Genomic DNA, 22,119 nt, shown 5'->3' with positions numbered 1-22,119 from the left:
TTTCATCAGCTGCAAAGCCCCACCTGCTCTCAGAGGAATTTAATCCCCTTCCAAAGACTCTTCAGTTATTTCTAGCCATCCTCTGCAGAAAGCTTTATCACATGTGCTTGTAACAATATCATCATATTCTTACAGTCCAGCCTATCAGACAAGGCACCTCATCAACTATGTCTGTTGCTGATACCCTTTGGGCAAATAGCATTGAGCTTTCAGTCCTTGAGCTATTGAGATTGGGACCCTCACCTAACTTTATATAAATTTTATCAATTTGGCCCTAAACAGCAACATTTGAGCTCAGAATCACAGAAGGTCCTTCATTAAAATGTTTTTTTTTTTTCCAGTTTTTGGCTCCATCTTCCATATTGAGCCTTGAATCCAAAGTGCTAGCAGGAGCACCAACACTCTACCTTTCCCTCTGTTCTTTTAAGCTCTCTCTCCTCTTCTGTGTGCCCCAGCAAAAACCCAACAAACAAAAACCGAACTTCTCACTCCTTCGGGCAAAACCAGAAAGCCTCAATGTGCACAGAATTATGCTAATAGGTAAAGGAAGTAATAGGGGTAGGTGTCATCTGATTTGTTGAAAAAGTGCTATCACTAGCACCAGCCTAGTCAAGATAATCTGTAATACATACAATAAAAACACAGGCTTATGTTTCTGTTACATCCTGGGTGGGAATAGGAAGAGCATATCAAGGAAAACAGTGGTATAAAGGAACCACCACTTCAGAAAGAGAATTAAACCTTTCAAGAGTGACTGACTGCTTTTGTCATTCTTTCTTACTGCTCTCTTTCATTTTTTCAGGTTTAATTTCAATATTGAGTCAAACTCTTTTGTTCCTTCGTCTCCTTCATCTTTAGATCCAGGAGAGGACAGAGATTAATTAGTATTTATAATTGAACAACCAGGAATTAAGATGAGTTTTCATTATGAAAGCTATGGAAAATGATTGATGACATTAAGTTTGATAGACCTCTTTGCCTTAAGTTAATTCTACTTTATAGCCAAAGCAGAAGGCTTCTGTTCCATAATTCAGTGGAATATCTTTTCAGACAAAGCAGCCTTATAATGAGGACAAGACCACACTTGAACTATGATTATTGAAACAGTAAGGACATGCAAGTACTCCCCCCATCCTGTTTTTTGGAGAAGAGGAAGGATTATTGCATGGCCATTCAAGGAGAACAAATGGCTCATATTCAAATGACCCAAACTCCAACAGTAGCCCAGTTAAATTAGTCATATCACTGAAGATTTTCATACCATAAAAAAGAACAAATAGTTGAACAATTATCTCATGTCTTGAAATGGAAGAATTTATAGACTTGATTTGTTAGATATCGGAGAAGGCAATGGCACCCCACTCCAGTACTCTTGCCTGGAAAATCCCATGGATGGAGGAGCCTGGTAGGCTGCAGTCCATGGGGTCGCTAAGAGTCGGACACGACTGAGTGACTTCACTTTCTCTTTTCACTTTCATGCATTGGAGAAGGAAATGGCAACCCACTCCAGTGTTCTTGCCTGGAGAATCCCAGGGACAGGGAACCCTGGTGGGCTGCCATCTATGGGGTCACACAGAGTCGGACACGACTGAAGTGACTTAGCATAGCATAGCATAGCATTCCCCATGAGGGAGATGATGATGAACCTCACTTCAATAGGTATGATGTGAATTGCCAGACAAAAGTGGAGAGGAAGAACATTCTGGAAGCTGTAGGTGAGGACTCAGAAGATTTTAAAGTTTTAAGAAAAATTCTTAAACATCAAGAGTTTGATAGACATAGAGAAGAATCTCGAACTTGGTAAAATACTATAAGGTGTTGTTGTGCTGTTTAGACACTAAGTTGTGTCTGACTCTTCTGCAATCCCATGGGCTGTAGCCCGCCAGGCTCCTCTGTCCTTGGGATTTCCCAGGCAAGAATACTGGAGTGAGTTGCCATTTCCTTCTCCAGGGGATCTTTCTGACCCAGGGATTGAATCCATGTCTCCTGCATTGGCAGATGGATTCTTTACCACTGAGCCAGCAGGGAAGCCCAGTACAGAGGGTGGAAGTGCTATAATGAAAAAGCAAATGATTAGATTGAGTTAGAGCTGTGGTTCTCAACTGGGGAAGGTTTTGCCCGCTAGGGGATGTTTGGCCATGTCTGCAGACATTTAAAAAATAACCTTTCAAATATTAGTATATCTTTAGAGTTACAAAAAAGTTACAGAGGACAGAGACTTCCTAAATACCTCTAGTTTCTCCTATTGTTAACCTGTTGTCCTGGATGGTGAAGAATTCCCCCACAATGCAGGAGACCTGGGTTCCATCCCTGGGTTGGGAAGATCCCCTGGAGAAGGGAATGGCTAGCCAATTCTAATATTCTTGCCTGGAGAATTCCATGGGCAGAGGAGGCCAGCAGGCTACAGTCTATGGGGTAGCAAAGAGTCAGACTCGACTGACTGTGACATACTAGTATGATATATTGTTGCTAGTATGATATATTGTTACAACCAAAGAAACAATATTGATACATTATCATTAACTAAAGTGCATTCCTATTCAGAAGTCCTTAGCTGTTATCTAACACTTCCTTTCTGTTTCAAGAAGCTACATTGTATTAATTGTCATGTCTCCTTAGCTTTCTCTAAGTTAAAGTTTCTCAGATTTTCCTCCCTTTTGATGATCTTGACAGTTTTGAGGGGTACAGTTTAGGTATTTTATAGAATGTTCCTCAACTGTGATTTGTCTGAAATTGTTCTCAAGATTAGACTGGGGTTGTGGCTTTTTAAGGGGAAGAAGAATAGAGGTGAAGTGCCATTCTTATCACATCATATCTAAGGTTATCAACATGACTTACCAGAAATGGTATAGACCTAACAGAAGCAGAAGATATTAAGAAGAGGTGGCAAGAACACACAGAAGAACTATACGAAAAAATCTTCATGATCCAGATAACCACAATGGTGTGATCACTCAGCTAGAGCCAGACATCCTGGAATGTGAAGTCAAGAGGGCCTTAGGGCATCACCAGGAACAAAGCTAGTGGAGGTGATGGAATTCCAGTTGAGCTACTTCAGATCCTAAAAGATGATGCTGTGAAAGTGCTGCATTCAATACACCAGCAAATTTGGAAAACTCAGCAGTGGCCACAGGACTGGAAAAGGTCAGTTTTCATTCCAATCCCAAAGAAAGGCAATGCTAAAGAATGCTCAAACTACCAAACAGTTGCATTCATCTCACATGCTAGTAAAGTAATGTTCAAAATTCTCCAAGCCAGGCTTCAGCAATATGTGAACCATGAACTTCCAGATGTTCAAGCTGGATTTAGAAAAGGCAGAGGAACCAGAGATCAAATTGCCAACATCCACTGGATCATTGAAAAAGCAAGAGAGTTCCAGAAAAACATCTACTTCTGCTTTATTGACTATGCCAAAGACTTTGACTGTGTGGATCATAACAAACTGTTATGATCTGAAATTCTGAAAGAGATGGGAACACCAGACCACCTGACCTGCTTCCTGAGAAATCTGTATGCAGGTCAAGAAGCAACAGTTAGAAGTGGACATGGAACAACAGACTGGTTCCAAATCGGGAAAGGAGTATGTCAAGGCTGTGTACCATCACCCTGCTTATTTAACTTAAATATGCAGAGTACATCATGAGAAATGCTGGACTGGATGAAGCACAAGCTGAAATCAAGATTGCTTGGAGAAATATCAATGACCTCAGATATGCAGATGACATCACCCTTATGGCAGAAAGTGAAGAAGAACTTATGAGTCTCTTGATGAAAGTGAAAGAGGAGAGTGAAAAAGTTGGCTTAAAACTCAACTTTCAGAAAACTTGGATCATGGCATCTGGTCCCATCACTTCATGCCAAATAGATGGGGAAACAATGGAAACAGTGACAGACTTTATTTTTTTGGGTTCCAAAATCACTGCAGATGGTGACTGCAGCCATGAAATTAAAAGATGCTTGCTCCTTGGAAGAAAAGCTATGACCAACCTAGACACCATTTTAAAAAGCAGAGACATTACTTTGCCAACAAAGGTCTGTCTAGTCAAGGCTATGGTTTTCCCAGTAGTCATGTATGCATGTGAGAGTTGGACTATAAAGCAAGCTGAGCACCAAAGAATTGATGCTTTTGAACTGTGGTGTTGGAGAAGACTATTGAGAGTCCCTTGGACTACAAGGAGATCCAACCAGTCCATCCTAAAGGAAATCAGTCCTGAATATTCTTTGGCAGGACTGATGCTGGAGCTGAAACTCCAATACTTTGGCCATGTGATATGAAGAACTGACTCATTGCAAAAGACCCTGATGCTGGGAAAGATTGAAGGCTGGAGGAGAAGGGGATGACAGAGGATGAGATGGTTGGATGGTATTACTGACTCTATGGACATGAGTTTGAGCAAGCTCTGGGAGTTGGTGATGGACAGGGAGACCTGGTGTGCTGCAGTCCATGGGGTCGCAAAGAGTCAGACATGACTGAGCGACTGAACTGAACTGAACTGATCAACATGACTTATCACTAGCGGTGTTAATCTTGACCACCTGTTCAAGATAATATTTGTGAGGTTTCTCCACTGTAACATTATCCCCCCTCATCCCACCCATCTCATACTCTGTCCTTTGGAAGCAAGTCACTCCCTTTTGTAGCCCTCACTTGCAAGGTGAGTAGTTATGCTGCATTGCATTAAAGGGGGAGTATCTATGTAAATGAGTTAGAATTTTGCACAGGAGATTTGTCTCTTCTCCCATATTGATTTATTCATTGTTCATTTACATTAGTATGGACTCCTGTATATTTATTACAAACATGTAGATTTTTATAATAATCTGGGTAGAGTGCTTATGGCATCTAGTGGGCAGAGACCAAGGATGCTGGTCCTGTATTACACAAGACAGACCTCCACAACAAAGAGTTGTGTGGTTCCAAATATCAATAGCACCATGGTTAAGAAACCCCACTTTCGAGTCCTGGATGTTCTATCCTGCTAGAGATTGCATATGGAAATACAGGTCTAAAATCATAATTGAAGTCAGTGAATAAAAGTTGTATTTTCAGAGAACTTCATTGGAATACATAAAATGAATGATTCTTTTGGTGTTATAAAGACGTAAATAAAAGGCTTAGTCTCTCTAGGCTGTGCTCAAAATGAGCTGGAAAGTTAAGGCAGTTACCCAGACTATTTAAATCCAGAGGTATAGTGACTCAGTAGTCCACATAGGTAGTGTACATTGAATGAATTTACTAAATATTTACTTAGCACCAATGTATGAGTTCTGGGAATCAAGAGATGCTTTGGAATGGGCCTGGAGATGGGAAGGTTAAGCATGGTATAATGCACAGGACAGGCTCTTCTGTCCATGGAATTCTCTAGACCAGAATACTGGAGTGGGTAGCCTTTCCCTTCTCCGGGGATCTTCCCAACCCAGGGATTAAACCCAGGTCTTCCACATTGCAGGTGGATTCTTTACCATCTGAGCCACCAGAGAAGCCCAAATAAAGAATTATCCAGCCTCAAATGCCAATAGTGCCAAGGTTGAGAAACTCTGGACTAGAAGGGAAAACAACAATCTTTCAACTTGATCAAATTGATTTTTCACAGAGAGTGGTGTAATTATCTTGGATATCTCTTTTAAAATTGTGTGTGTGTGTGTTTCACCAGCCTCTTTGTCCAGATGACTGCTGGTGCTGAAAGCCATTTCAGAGCATAGGTGCATCTGAATAAAGTCAAACTTCTTATGCTAGCCTATGAAACTGAAAAAATCAGGCCCTCCCCACCTTTCTGTCTTCTTTCCATACTCTTATGCCCTTGGTTCTCTTGATCCATCCAACTGTAGAAGATGCAAGCCCCATCTGACTTTAAAACCTTTGTACTTCATAATCCTTCTGCCTGGACCACTATTGTCTGAGACTTAAGCATGGCTTGCTTGCTTTCATCATTCCCATCTCAACTCAAACATCACCTTCTCAGTAAAGTTTTCTTTTTCTTTCTTTCTTTTTTTAATATGGACCATTTTTAAAGTTTGTATTGAATTTGTTACAATATTGCTTCTGTGTTATGTTTTGGTATTTTGGCCATGAGGCATGTAGGATCTTAGTTAGCTCCCTGACCATAGATTGAACCCACACCCTCTGCACTGGAAGGCAAAGTCTTAAACCACCAGACAACCAGGGAAGTACTTAGGACTCAACATTTTCACTGCCATGGGCCAGGATTTGATTCCAGTCAGGGAACTAAGATCCCACAACCCAAACCATGTGGCTGAAAAAAAATGGAATTATACATTATGTGACCTTTTGTGTCTGGCCTCTTTCACTTGGCATGCTGTTTTTAAGGTTCATCCATTATGTATCACATATCAGTGTTTCACTCATTTTTATGACCAAATAATATTCCATTGTATGGTTATACCATATTTGTTTATCCATTCATAAGATGATGGATCTCTGGGGTGTTTCCACTTTTTGGACTATAATGAATAGTGTTACTTGAACATAAGTTGTTCCTGTATCGTTTGATTACCTGTTTCCAATTTTTGGGGGTAAATGCCTAGTGGTGGGATTGCTGGATTACATGGTAATTCTATACTTATCTTTTTGAGGAACTGCTGAATTGTTTTCTACAGCTATAGCATTTTGCATTCCCACTAACAGTATGGGAGGGTTTCAATTTCTCCTTTTTTGCTTTCCTTTTTTAAAAATTAGCCTTCCTCGTGAATGTGAAGTGCTACCTCAGTGTAGTTTTAATTTACATTCCCTAATGACTAATGAGGCTGAGTATCTTGTCCTGTGTTTATTGTACATTTTCCATGCAGATTATTTCTGACTGTAGAGCATTTCTGAACTTTTACAGTTTCTTTTATATAGCGTAGAAAATAGAAAGATCAGAAGCAAATAGGAACAAGAGAACTAGTGTTATAAAATTATATTTGGCAAATACCCCAAATGTCTTTCCGGCCTCAACTCCTGAGAATTTCACATTTTCCGTAACACTGGAAAGTTCCCTTCTGATATCAGGTATTATCAGCCTTGAATATTTGCTGATACAGTTAAATGACATTGCAGGAATGTCATAAAAATGACAGGAAATATGGAAGGCATCTACAGATGGGGCAAGCCATCAACTCCATGCCTCCATTGGGTAAGGAAGAGGTTGCAATCTGAAGTGGACCTTTGTAAAGTATATTGACCACATGCAGATAATCAACAAACACATTGGAAGAGTTTGTTTCTTTCCCTTAACAAATTAGATTAGGGAGCAGAAATGATCTTTTCCTTCAAAATTTCCACTTGCTTTCTCAGACACATTCCACGTAAATTGAACAGACCACATTTTCTTGCTATTTTTAAAAATGTATTCCTGATTTAAAAAAAGAAAACTGAGCAATCAGGGCACTTTCATAAATGTGGTTATGGAAACATAACCTTTCCAATTTGCTTCAAATATCAAATGACCATAGAATGGTCAAATATACATATATATATATATATATATATATATATATATATATATATATATATACACACATACATAGAGAGAGAGAGAGAGAGAGAGAGAGAGATGGAGAAGGCAATGGTACCCCACTCCAGTACTCTTGCCTGGAGAATCCCATGGACGAAGGAGCCTGGCGGGCTGCAGTCCATGGGGTCACGAAGAGTTGGAAATGACTGAGTGACTTCACTTTCACTTTTCACTCTCATGCATTGGAGAAGGAAATGACAACCCACTCCAGTGTTCTTGCCTGGAGAATCCCAGGGACAGAGGAAGCTGGTAAGCTGGTAAGCTGCTGTCTCTGGGGTCGCACAGAGTCGGACACGACTGAAGCGACTTAGCAGCAGCAGTAGCAGCAGCAGAGAGAGAGAGAGTGAGAGAGAGAGAGCGAGCTTATTGTTAGACCATCAAACCTCTGGCAAACTGATATGAGGTAGGCAATGTAGCAAAATAGGAAGAGCTTTGAGCCTGGTCAGGAGATCCATGTTCTGGTCTCTAGTTCTGAAACAACTAGTTTTATAACCTTGGATAAATTAAACTCGTGAAGCCCTAGTTTCCTCATTTGTAAATAAATGAGTGATTGTACTCTAGATTAGCCTTCAAGTCCATTACAGCTCTAAAATTCTATTTGAAAAGTTCATATGTTATGCTAAATTTCAGAAGCAACACATACTCTTTTTATGTTTGCATATGTAAAAATTAAAACCGTTGCCTCAGTTCAAACCTGTGTCAACAGAAAAAGTTAAAAAGAAAAATAAATAAGGCCTAGGGACACAGGTTTTCAGGTTCCAGAGCCACACTCTTCTTTGTGTACTGGCTAAATGCCTGGGTGCTTTCTACGTGTGATGATCTGTCCTCTACCCTGAGGTTTCTTAATCTACGTTTTGCAATGTGTGTCATAGATGTTTGTTTATCAAACATAACTGACTCACACAGGACATAGAACTCTTTCCTAATCAGCGGCTCAAATATTTCTTATCTCCTGAACTTTTCCAGTCTTAAATTCTGGTCTGAAATGAGGATACTTTGACTTTCACTTAATCTGATGATGCATTTTATTGTTGCAGGAAGATACTGGCTTTCAAAATGTTTTCCCCCATCCCCTTCATTTGTAAGAAAACATTACATGAAATGGTAAGGTGATTCTGTTCTGTCACCCATAGAGTCTCTTTCCAGGCACAAGACCTAGGGAGCTCTGGGTCATTTCATTGCCATTGCCAGGAGAGTGCAACTAGCAACTTTAGTCCCTGATGAAGAATCCAGAGTTTATGATCTCTCCGGGAAGGGTTGTGTTACATTTAGGTACAGTATAGCATGAGGTTTTTGTAATCGGGATTAACATAAAGCCAGTGGAAGGGAAAGGGTGAAGCTAGTCATCTCAGATGAGAGAAGCTGACGTGATCTTTGTATTAGCATTTATTTCCAATTTGGAAGATGTTCTCACATGAAAAACTGTCCTAGATAAGATAAAGGCTCTATGAAATTTTATGATCAGAGAACTTTATCAGAAAACTGATCTGTTCTGCACTATCTTAAGACTCATTTTTCATGTGTTTATTACCTCTTGACTATTTCTTTTATGTTCATTTCTTTTATGTTCATTTACAGGTGTACATTGCATTAGTGCTTTTCTTGGTTTTCTGTATTTGGTCTTTTAGCCCTAGGTCAGCTTGTGTATTTCCCCAAAAGCAGCAGCTTCTGCAAAATGCTGGCAAACAGGGTGGAGTATGGGGTGTGAAGGAGGGAAATGTGATTGAAGCTGAAAGGAACTTTTATAGTTAGTGTGTTCTGTTCATCTAAGCTATCTCTCCCTCGACTTTTTTCCCCAGTAGAATGTTAAAATATTGTACTCCTGCCAAAAAATTTCCTAAACTCAAATCCTACACAAAAGAAACTACCTCTCTATCCTGAACTAAGCTGTATTTATTTTGTTTGTGTCTTATGTCAAGAATCATTATATTTAATTTAATTTAAAATTACCTTTGTGATTTTACAGCAGAAAAGTACACATATTTTTTTTCCTATTGGGGTCTATTGATAAATGGGACTATCATTACAAATCATTGTTTTCAATTTCTTTTTAAAATCAGAGGAAAATTGTTTTGGTTATGTGAGTCAATTACCTTGAAATGCATCATTTGATTCAATAAGTCTATATCTAGTCTATTTCTAACAAAATAATTAGGAAGACAAATTTATGTCCAAGAATGTTCACAACAACATCATTTATAATACTGGGAAAATTTAAAAACCAACATAAATGCCTGCAAAGACTAGGCAACTAGTTAAATAAATTATGACTCTCATATGCTAGAACAGTATGCAATCCTAAACATTATTTTTAAATAATTTTAGCAAATGGGGGAGAGCTCGTGTTATATGTCAAGTGAAAAAAGCACACAGTATCCAATTTTGGAAGACATATGCATAAGACAAAACTGATAAAAGTATATCAAAATATTAACAGTGAGTAGAATTGTGGAATTAAACAGCATTCTTCATACATTTTTGGTGTTTCCTATATTTTCTATGATGAATAGTCATTACTTTCATAGAAAAATACAGTTACCAAACATTTTAATGAAAGCCAATTAAACAACAATGAGATGGCGTTACCTATCAGATTGGCAAGATTTTTAAAGATTGATAATATTCAATGTTTTCAAAAATATAAGGAAAACGTTACTCTTATGCACTCTAAGTAGGAGTATTAATTCATCTGGCCCTTTTGAAAGACAATTTGACAGTATCTTTTAAAATTTAGAATGCACATACTCTTTGACCCAGCATCATTTCCACTTATAGGGCTCCACTGTAGAGATGCTTAGACAAATACACAATGCTATATGCATTGGGATATTAGTTGGCATATTGTGAAAATTAGAGAAAACTCCTGACTGTATATCAGTAGGCCTTTGGCTAACACATCATGGTATATCCATACTATGGAATACGGTGTAACAGTGAAAAAAGGATGAGGTATAATTCTTTAGATATCTATCTACACACAAATATAAAGACATGGGATAATGTTTGTGATGTATGATAAAATGCATAAAGGCAATCTGTAGAGCAATATGAATAATCTCATTTTGAAAAAATAAGTATATGAATGTACCTGTGCACAACAAACATTTGGAATGATATATACCAGATTATTCATAGTTATCTCAGAGATTCTGTTACTTCATACACTTGAACCAAAGAAGTGAACATGCACTTCGTTTGTAAAAATAATAATAATAATAAAGAGGCAATCAATGGAAAATGAGGTTTGCTGTGTGAAAATCTGATTTATTAATAGCCTTTCAGGAATGTATTACAGTGGTATACAGCTACGAAGAGTTTGGCCACCTTAACCTAGGGCCTAATCTGTACGATGGCTCAATAAAGAGACAGAATAGTCTCAGGGAAAGAATTGATTCATAAACTGATCTAGACTGCCATGCCTGAATTTTTCCCAGTGGCTACAAAATCAGATTTGTTGAACTCTTTCATAAATACCATTGAAGTGAGCTTACAGAGAGTTGAGGTTAGCCAGTGATATTGAAATCTGCCTGCATAAGTGGATTAGATACATATCATAGCTAAAAATGACTCTTCTAACCTATGAGTTAAATATTTAAAAAAAAATTCTATGTGTTCACCTTCAAGGTATTTGCTTTAAATTTCCTTTCATAGGAGGGATTTTCCCTGGGTCTGATATAGAAGTAGGATGTTCCCAAATGAGACTTTGTTTCTCTTCTAGATAGGTTTATGTGATAATGAGATGGACATTGGACATTTTACTTATTCAATTATATGTATATTTCCTCTGGAATAATAATAGTATCCACCTCATAGGCTCATTGGGAAGGTAAAATGAAATAACACATGCAGTGTTTGTGGCAGCGCCTTGTACATACTAGGTACTCAATAGCTGGTGGCCATCATTACCCAACCACTTACTAAAGCTTTTCCATTTAAATAGTCATAACTTGGCCTGAACCAGGTACTATATATGGTCCGAGTGAAGGAGACAGTTTTCTTATAGTATTTTAGTTTGAAGAAGAATTGCTTTGAATGGAAGTTTGCCAGTTTAAGCAGAGTGAATATCTAGGTATAAAGATGGGGCTTGTCCATTTCATAGAAAGCATTAGCAAAGGCACATTTAGAGGATTAAAAAGAATGGAAGCTGGCTTGTAGGTCAGAGAGTGATTTAGTGAACGAAAGTGAAGGTGGTGGTTGTAGACAAAGGGATTTAGCCCTTGGCTTTAAAGAAAGTCACTCAATAAGTAGGAGAATCTGGAGAAAGACTGGTGGAGTGTAACGGAAGGATATGAGTTTTGGTTCTAGCTTTTTTTTCAAATCTGTAAAATGAGGTCTAAGTTGGTAATGAATAGCCCCATTTTCTATATGCTTGCCATCAGTTCAGTTCAGTTGCTCAGTCCTGTCCAACTCTGTGACCCCATGGACTGCAGCACACCAGGTCTCCCTGTCCATCACCAACTCCTGGAGTTTACTCAAACTCATCTCCGTTGAGTTGGTGATGCCATCCAACCATCTCATCCTCTGTCATTCCCTTCTCCTCCTGCCTTCAATCTTTCCCAGCATCAGGGTCTTTTACAATGAGTCAGTTCTTCACATCACATGGCCAAAGTATTGGAGTTTCAGCCCCAGCATCAGTCCTGCCAAAGAATATTCAGGACTGATTTCCTTTAGGATGGACTGGTTGGATCTCCTTGTAGTCCAAGGGACTCTCAATAGTCTTCTCCAACACCACAGTTCAAAAGCATCAATTCTTTGGTGCTCAGCTTTTTTTATAGTCCAACTCTCACATGCATACATGACTACTGGGAAAACCATAGCCTTGACTAGACAGACCTTTGTTGGCAAAGTAATGTCTCTGCTTTTTAAAATGGTGTCTAGGTTGGTCATAGCTTTTCTTCCAAGGAGCAAGCATCTTTTAATTTCATGGCTGCAGTCACCATCTGCAGTGATTTTGGAACCCAAAAAAATAAAGTCTGTCACTGTTTCCATTGTTTCCCCATCTATTTGACATGAAGTGATGGGACCAGATGCCATGATCCAAGTTTTCTGAAAGTTGAGTTTTAAGCCAACTTTTTCACTCTCCTCTTTCACTTTCATCAAGAGACTCATAAGTTCTTCTTCACTTTCTGCCATAAAGGTGGTGTCATCTGCGTATCTGAAGTTATTGATATTTCTCCTGGTAATCTTGATTTCAGCTTGTGCTTCATCCAGTCCAGCATTTCTCATGATGTACTCTGCATATAAATTAAATAAACAGGGTGACAATGTACAGCCTTGACATACTCCTTTCCCGATGTGGAATCAGTCTGTTGTTCCATGTCCAGTTCTAACTGTTGCTTCTTGACCTGCATACAGATTTCTCAGCAGGCAGGTCAGGTGGTCTGGTATTCCTATCTTCTTCAGAATGTTCCACAGTTTGTTGTGATTCACACTGTCAAAGGCTTTGGCATAGTCAATGAAGCAGAAGTAGATGTTTTTCTGGAACTCTCTTGCTTTTTCAATGATCTAGCAGATATTTGCAATTTGATCTCTGGTTCCTCTGCCTTTTCTAAATCCAGCTTGAAAATCTAGAAGTTCATGGTTCACATACTGTTGAAGCCTGGCTTGGAGAATTTTGAGCACTGCTTTACTAGCGTGTGAGATGAGTACAGTTGTGCAGTAGTTGGAATATTCTTTGGCATTGCCTTTCTTTGGGAATGGAATGAAAACTGACCTTTTCCAGTCCTATGGCCACTGCTGAATTTTCCAAATTTGCTGACATATTGAGTGCAGTACTTTCATAGCATCATCTTTTAGGATCTGAAATAGGTCAACTGGAATTCCATCACCTCCAATAGCTTTGTTCGTAGTGATGCTTCCTAAGGCCCACTTGACTTCGCACTCCAGGATGTCTGGCTCTAGGTGAGTGATCACACCATCATGATTATCTAGATCACGAAGATCTTTTTTGTATAGGTTTGTGTATGCTTGCCACCTCTTCTTAATATCTTCTTCTTCTGTTAGGTCCATACCATTTCTGTCCTTTACTGTGCCCATCTTTGCATGGAATTTTCTCTTGGTATCTCTAATTTTCTTGCTTGCCATGGTTTCTCGCTTCTTGGTTTATGCTTGCCATAAACCAGACATTTGATGATCATGATTTCATTTAGCCCTCCCTCAGAAAAGCCTGTGTTACCATAATGAATGTGGTATCATTATTATCCTTGACTTACAGATGAGCAGGCTGATGCTCAGAAGAGGTTATGTAACTTGTCTAGGGGGGTCCAAGTCCAAGGCCCATAGTTTCTCTCCTGCTCCTCTGACTATGTGACCTCCTGACTCCAGTAGTCAATGATTCCCAGTAAAGAACATTAAAAAAAAAAAAACCAAACATTTGTTTAGTTATTTTTGCCTGTGCTGGTCTTCACTGCTGTGTGGGTTTTTCTCTAGTTGCAGCCATTTGGGGCGGGGGGTGGCTATTCTTCTCTGTGGTGCACAGGCTTCTCGTTGCAGTGGCTTCTCTTGTTGCAGAGCATGGGCTCTAGGGCACATAGGCTTCAGTAGTTGTGGCTCCTGGGCTCTAGAGCACAGACAATAGTTGTGGTGCATGGGGTTTAGTCGTTGTGTGGCATGTGAGATCCTGCAGGACCAGAGATCAAAACTGTGCCTCCTGCATTGGCAGGCAGATTATTTACCACAGAGCCACCAGGGAAACCCCGAGTAAAGGAAAACCTGGACTCATCTTTTAAGAATGGGTAAAGAAACCAAATCTTCTTGCATGTGAAAAGGAAAGGAAAATAAAGATTTAAAGCGAGTTAAGATATTGATGACCTTTTGTACACACTGATATATTCAAAATGGATAACCAACAAGGATCTACTGTATAGCACACAGAACTCTACTCAATGTTATGTGGCAGCCTAAATGGGAGGAGGGTTTAGGGGAGAATGGATACATGTATATGTATGGCTGAGTCCCTACACTGTTTACCTGAAATGACCACAATATTACTAATTGGCTATACCCCAATACAAAATGAAAAGTTTAAACTTTGAAGAAGTAAATAAAATAAAAAGGAAAATTCTAAAAGAAGAAAAAGATATTGATGACCTTTCCCTCTAACATTACTAGGCTAGAATCACTACAGAAAATGGGCAAAGTATACAAAAGGTAACTTTTTGCAGATTTGAGGACTACCACTGCACATTCAGTTTGCCTCTGGCCTTATGGATAAACATAAATATTTTGTTCCTTTTTTCTTTCTTTTTGGGAAGGTTGCAAAAGTAATTTGTGAGGATATTGCAGAGGATCTTATCTAGAGGGGATAGAATTCGTTTTTAAGAAGACAGAGTTAATGAGAGACACAGAAGTCAAATTTCATTAAAATCCTGCTGGTATTTGGTTTGGACTGCATGATCTTTACAGATGAATTTGGGAAGAATTGGGTCTTAACTGAGTTTTCCCATCCAGATGAGTTCAATATCTTTCCATTTGTTTTGTCTTTTCAATTAGTTTAAAAGCCAGTGGAATGTACTAAAGTGACAAGAAATTGTGGTCTGAAAAGATAAAAGAGTTGTTTCTCAAAAAATGACATTAAATCTAGCTACAATGGCAATGGTCATTTTTGAAAGGATTAGCTTAGGTTATTATTTATGTTCACAGTTAGATCAGCTTCTGTTTAGGTTTCTGATTTCACCAGTTGTTTCAGACACACCACTGAAGACAATATTTGGCTTGGTTATTGAGTCTAAAAAAAATAAGGTCTCATGAATGACAAAGCATAACATCACTTGGCTATGCAAATATTATTATAAAGTCCTGCTGCTTGTAGTGAGACCAAAAAGGAAATTATTATTTTACAAACATGTGAAGTATGTTTAACATGCAAAGGCTTGTTACACAGTCAATGAAGAACAGTTGTTTTCTGCCCTTCCATAAATAACTAATGCCAAGAGCAGCCTGGCTATCTGTTTCAGCTTCTTGTTACAGAAGAGTAAAATGGGCAAGGTCTAAATATCAGTACCTGCTAACAGAGCTGTCCTGTAAGTTCTGTTTGCCTTCAGTTTAATTTCCATGCTTTCAGTGCTTTTTATGTTGCATGTTGAATCTGTCAATTGCACTGTACATTTTACTAACTTTTCTCCATGTTTATATGTTTCTCTCTTCTGTTTCTAATTGGACTGGTTGTCCTGGGTAAAACTTATTACCTAGGAAGCCTGATGTAGTGCAAGCACCCTGGTCTAGGAATCATAATTGTGATGGGAAATCCAGGCTCTGCTACTGGTTAGTTGTATGTCTAGACAAGTCGTTTAACCTGCATCTGTTTCTCTATCTGTAAAATAGGGATAATAATCCCACGTCTTCCAAACTAGTAAACAATGATGCAAATGTTCTCTCTAAAATGTCAGACAGGTGGCTTGGGGGATGTTTTGCTTCTGGGTAGTACACTTCTAGAGGGTTTCTGATGACAAGAAATTAAGCAGTTTATTTTGACCTTGAAAAAGTGAAAAAAAGCAGCTAGAAACAGCATGGATACACTTGGTTTCCTTTTTGGAGATCCTTCTATCCTCTTCGTCCTGAGTGTGGTTAACTAGAAAGGAAAAGGTGAGAAAAGGCAGATGATAAAGGTAGCCAGAACTGTTAGCATGAATGACTAGCATGTGATAAAGATCTTGAAAAATACAACTAGTTTCTTGGTCTGATAAATATCTCTGTATCTGTATTTACAGACATGCTTATACATAGGTAGGTATATGCACAGATTCATACATACAAACAAAAACTGATAGCTTCAGGTTCTTTCCTTTACACCTTCTAAAGCTGGAGGAACTTTAGCAACCTGCGCTCAGTATTAAGAAAAAATTACCCAACTGAAAAATTCTGGGCTAAATGCCTGCTAGTAAAGGAAACTGACAAAAGTATATACTTTCATTACGAGGTTGTTGGTTTTTTTTTTTTTTTTTTCATTTTGGTCTGATTTATGTGGTCTACTGGGTCTGTTCTCTGTGTTTTCATTCCATCACTAGACACTAAGTTTGTTGAAGGCAGGAGTGATCATTTGTTTGATTTCGTTTGTGTTTACTATACTTGACAGTCCTCTGTATGCTGTTGGTGCCCAGTGAATTTTATAGATGACAAATGATTACTTATTTCTGGTATTACAACAAGATCTCATAAATAAACATGACAATTAAACTTGTTGTTTGAAGTCCCGAACTTTCTAGGTCAGTCTTGAAAAAAGAAGTTATATGACTGCCATAGCAATATTCATAGGCATATTATATATAAGTGGGTGGGCCTGTTGAAAATTGGATGAGTAATCCCACTTCAAAGAAGTAACGTATAAAGGCTGCAGCTCTCAGCTCTCCAGTTGCGGGCTTCCAACCACCTATAGTGTCACCTGAGATGCTTATTAAAGATTCAAGTTTCTCAGTCCCACTCAGATCCAGGTATCCATATTTTAACAAGCACCCCGGATGATTCAGATGCATACTAAAGTCTAAGAACAACTCTAGCCTGTAATCTGAGTTGCCCCCCCGCCCCCCACCACACACACGCAAACACACATGCGTTGTTACGTCCCATAATTATATGGGAAAGTGAAAAACAGTGAAATGACACGTCCATGCCTAGCAAGAAAAGGAAGCTAGTTCTCCATTAAACATCAGGGAACTGGAAGAATACTGGCATTTTCTTTCTTTTGGTGATATATTCTTGGCAGTTTGTCGTGGCTTATTTACAATTACGGTCTCTTTTGAAGCCCCAAGGCAGTTCGCCAGCATTTTATTTTTAACAGCAGTTTCTTGAATCTCTTGGGAAGATTATTTGTAGGACTGTCTTAGGAGCAACGATTAAGGGCCAGTAAGATGTCACAGTGCTGCGGTGACATTTCCTTATCGGTTGTGAGCTCTTTTTGCCACAACACCATCGTAGAAACACAAGGCATAAAGTGAAAACCCTGCATTCTTGTGATATTTCATAAGTGGGGATGGCTGTATGGGGTCTTAACGCAGTGAGAGGCGCGATAGAGATGCGTTAGGTGGGGCTTGGAGGGGCAGGATGTCTTAGGCAAAGAACGTTAAGATTCCTCTCTAAAGAGTAGTGAAGTCCGAAGATGAGTATCTTGAAAGGGCAGCTGGAATATGACCCGAGGGGAACTTTCATTCTAGGGTGGAGTTCTGGGAAAGCGAGCGCAGGTACGGGCGTGGGCCCATGGGGTAGCTCGCGGAAATCAGATAAGCGCCGGAACCTCCCCAAAACAAGCTCCATCACCAGGCGGCGGGTGCGGGAGCTGGACCCTAAGGCAAGCCCGCGAGGAGCCGTTAACCAACTTGGTTCCCCCGCACTTCCCCCCGCCCCCCGCGTTCTAACGGCCCTGGCCGCCCCTCCTTTTCGGCTGACGTCGGGTGAGCGGAGGCGGGAGCGTGGGTGGGCTGAGCGGGCCGTCGCCCGCGATTCGGCCGGCTGTGCCACACCACCGCGCGCCCCCGCTCCGCCCGCCCCTCCGGGCGCGTCTTTTCCGGGCCCGCGCGGCGCTGCGCCTCGCCCCGCCTCCGTTGGCCCTCCGGGTGCGCGCGCGCTGCTGCGGCTTTTTCTCCGGCGTCCGCGGCGCGCCCCTCCTCATCCCAGCGCTAGCGGGCACGCGGCTCCTTTCCGCCGGCTTCTGGAGTGCCGAGTCCCCGCCGGCTGCGAACACGCCACAGGCAGCGCCTCGGGTAAGTAGCCGTAATCGGAGAGGCTCCGGCCCCGGCACCTCTACCCCGTTGCTATGTCCCAGGCCCCCCGCTCTGGCCGCGCCACCGTCCCACACCTGAGCCCAGAGGACGTGGGGCGGGGTGGGCGGGGGACGTTCCTGTTCCCGAAATCCGTTCGCTTTCTTCTAGAGCCTGGGCGATTTACCCGCCCGCCTCCTCCGGGGCTGGGAAGATTTCCCGAGATGCCGGCATCATCTCCATTGCTGAGGTGTGGGGTCTTCGAGACCCTGGTCTGCCTCTTCATGCCACTCACCGCCTCCTCGAGGGCCAAAAGCTCTTCCTGATCGGGGTGCTAGGCTTTGCCATGACCTTTCCCCAGTGAGCACACCAGGGACTCGCCAGACCTCCAAACGACCTTTAGGACGCCCCCGGACCTCAACTCCATTTTGTCCGTTTCGAGTCGCTCTATATCTGAGAGCTTGGGACTCTTTCTGGCTCTAGAAGCATCCGCCCTTCGAATTTGAAGGATGCCCTTGCTTCCGATATCCTCTTAGCTTCCTATCTTTAGGTAGGTTAGAAAATGACTAGTTTCTAGCAGAAGCATGCTCTTATTTTTTCCTGTCCTACCTATCTACATCCCTGCCCTCCGTGGGTGCTGTATATTTAGCATCAGCTTTATTCACTTCCTCTTCCTCTCATTCAAGTGCCCTACAGAAAGAACTGTGGTCGATGTCTATAGCACAGAGAAAAATCGAGGAGAATATGATTCACTGCCTAACCACCATTAAGGGGTTACATATTTTAAATAAGACGTCATTTCTCCTCTTCACTCCAGCATCTCCTCTTTCAAAGGCATTTTTTTCCACCCTCTTGAAATGACTTTGCTCTAATCGCTCTTTTCACGTTAAAAGAATCAATCATCGCTCTAAGAAACAACGGCGAAATGGCATTTAAATAAGTCCCTCTGAAAAAGTAAGCAGTCTGCTCTATTGGTTAATGGTTTAATCAACGCCTCAGTTAGCTCATTTACAAAATTGAGGGTGTTGAACGAAGGTTCCTTCTAGTATTTTGATTTTAAGACCTGTGAATTCATGCTTAGTATTGTAACGTGTTGCAGCGTAAGGGAGATTTAACCTGATGAAATCCACGTTTCCCAGTAGTTGCTTGTCACATTAGGTTTTATATTACTTATAAGTACTTATATTACTTTATATTACTTATATCTTTTATATTATAACAAATCCTTTTAATTGCTCTTGATGCATAAGTTTGTAGGGAGATATCCAATGTCTGTACTGTCAATGAGTGTATCAATTAAGATTTGCATAGTGTGAGGCCTCTTCCTTGAATTATAAAATAGCTCATCTTTTAGATTGAAAAGAAGTGTGAAACACCTAAAACTCCTGGAAGAATTAACACCCTTTCTGCCATTTTGGCAGAGGATGAAACACTGAGCTGTTCTTCTTCTCCCAACATAGAATAAAATACCTTATTGTTCTGATAGAAGTAATTTGACACCTAAAAATCCACAGAAGGTGTAATGCAACAATAAACATCTTGAATAAATTCAATTTTTCCTCCTAAAGCACCGATTTTAAAAATAAGTGATTCAGAAGAACATTTTTGAGTGTTTTGGGTAGGGGCAGGATGGGTGGAGAAAGAAGAGGCTTGCCCAATTCCGTGGGAAGAGAAATGAATTGGGACTCTGGAGAGGCTGACGTGCAGTTCCAGTGGTAGCTAAATGTATAACCTTGAACAAGTCACTTTACCTCACTTCATTTTTGCATCTGTAAAAGGGTCTTGATGTTGTCAGAATAATCTGCATGCTGCTGCTGCTACGTCGCTTCAGTCATGTCCGACTCTGTGAGACCCCATAGATGGCAGCCCACCAGGCTCCACCGTCCCTGGGATTCTCCAGGCAAGAACACTGGAGTGGGTTGCCATTTCCTTCTCCAGTGCATGAAAGTGAAAAGTGAAAGTGAAGATGCTCAGGCGTTTCCGACTCTTAGCGACCCCATGGACTGCAGCCCACCAGGCTCCTCCGTCCATGGGATTCTCCAGGCAAGAGTACTGGAGTGGGTTGCCATTGCCTTCTCCAATAATCTGCATAAGTCCCCTAATTTGACAATACATATCTATCACAGTTTGCATTAAGGCTGTGCCGTAAATCATTAGTTAAGTCCTTAGTTATTTAGAACATTTTTCTCAAAGATCTGCTTATACTAGTTCCAATCTATATATCCATAATTCTTAATTCATCCATATCAAATGAATTACTCTATGTGAAAGTCTATATATTGGGAAGCATTCTACAAAAGTCAGGTATTGTTCACTTCTGCTTGCAAGTGAAGGGTGTGCATACCACACTTTATTTTTCTTTAAAGGTTCAAGGCTTTTAAGAAATGTGTATGGGAATGTATACAGACTGCCTTGTAACTGTAATTGGCTAGGCAACTTGAAAAGAATATGCAAGCATCTCATTCATTCATTCATTTGTTCCTTCTTTCAACTTATCTCATTCCTCCATCTGTCATTTATTTTGTGCCATAGGCCTCTAGGGTATGATGGTCGAGAAGACAATCCTTTGCCTCCAAGGTTTAATTTTATAGTCCAGGATGGAGGCGATGGTGGTGAGGGTTGTGGAGAGATGGTTTTGTGTGCCAGTTTATTTTTATTAACAACAGTCAAATCAGGGACATAAAATCCTGGGGAAGTTAAGGCTCCACAGGGGAGGAGGAGATAATTGTGTTAATTGTAGCCTGTAGACTCTCTTCTTGGTGTTCCTTTTTTTTTTTCTTTCCATTTGTTGACTTTCAATTACTGAGACTTTAGCAAAAATGAAAGATTTGTTTTTTTCACTCCTGCCGTTGACTGGTTTTATATATTCCTTTCATTTGTTTCTCTTTTAGCTGTTTAAGATAATTATACATTCTCATACAATTGTAAAAAACAATACCCTTTAATTTTCTTAGTGGTAACATCTGGCATAACTGTAGCATAATATCACAAGGAGATCGAAGCAGGTACAATCCATCCACCTGATGCAAAGATCTCCAGTTTTACATGCACTCACTTGCGTGTGTGTACTTAGTTCTGTGGGCTTCTCTATAGGCAATATATAGTGGTAAAGAATCCACCTGCCAATGCAGGAGACATGGGTTTGATCCCCGGGTCAGGAAGATCCTCTAGAGAAGGAGATAGCAACCCCCTCCAGTATTCTTCCCTGGAAAATCCCATGGACAGAGGAGCCTGGCCAGCTACAGTCCATGGGGTTGCAAAAGAGTTGGGTATAACTTAGCGACTAAACAACAACAGTTTGTCTCTGTGCAGTGTTAGCACATGTAACCACCACCACAGTCAAGAAACAGAACAGTTCCATCACCCCAAAGGTCTCTGATGTCCTTTTATAGCCATCTCACTCCCTCCCTGAGCCCCTGGCAACCCCTAATGTGTTTTCTTTGCCTGATTGGTGTTTTTTCACTCAGTGTAATTGTGTGGAGATTCTTGCAGGGAATATATCTTGTATCAATAGTTCTTTTCATTCTAGAGTCGTATTCCACGCTGTGGATGTATTATAGTTTGTTTAATCATTCACCCATTGAAGGATATCTGGTTCTTTCTTGTACTTTGTAACCCGTTATGAATAAAGCTCCTATGAACAGTTATGTACTGGTTTTTGTATGAATGTAAATTTTCATTTCTCTAGGATAATTGCCCAAGAGTGCAATTGATGCTTGTATTGGTGTTTAGTCTCATAAGGAACTGCCGAACTGCTTTCCAGAGTGACTGTGCTATTTTATATTCCCTCAGCAATGCATGAATGGTTCTCATCTTTGCCAGCACTTGGAGTTGTTACTATTTTTTATTTTTAGCCATTCCAATATATATATATATATATACAGTGATATCTTGTCATAGTTTTAATTTGCATT

At 40.3% G+C, this 22,119-nt stretch overlaps 1 protein-coding gene across 4 annotated transcripts in view; it reads left to right on the top strand.

Annotated features, from left to right (window-relative positions):
- Positions 1-18,037: 18,037 nt before the first annotated feature.
- ACSL4 (acyl-CoA synthetase long chain family member 4) overlaps positions 18,038-22,119 on the top strand; it is a 77,605-nt gene continuing 73,523 nt past the window's right edge. For all 4 annotated transcript variants that reach the window (XM_015461586.3, XM_002699866.6, XM_024988727.2 and 1 more), the window contains exon 1: positions 18,038-18,208. The gene's annotated coding sequence lies outside the window, so the exon portion shown is untranslated. The remainder of the gene's footprint in view (positions 18,209-22,119) is intronic.

The sequence above is a fragment of the Bos taurus genome, chromosome X (assembly GCF_002263795.3).
Source record: "Bos taurus isolate L1 Dominette 01449 registration number 42190680 breed Hereford chromosome X, ARS-UCD2.0, whole genome shotgun sequence".
NCBI lineage: Eukaryota > Metazoa > Chordata > Mammalia > Artiodactyla > Bovidae > Bos > Bos taurus.
The sequence above is the reverse complement of the archived record's forward strand: the minus strand, read 5'-3'. Positions and strand labels throughout refer to the sequence as shown.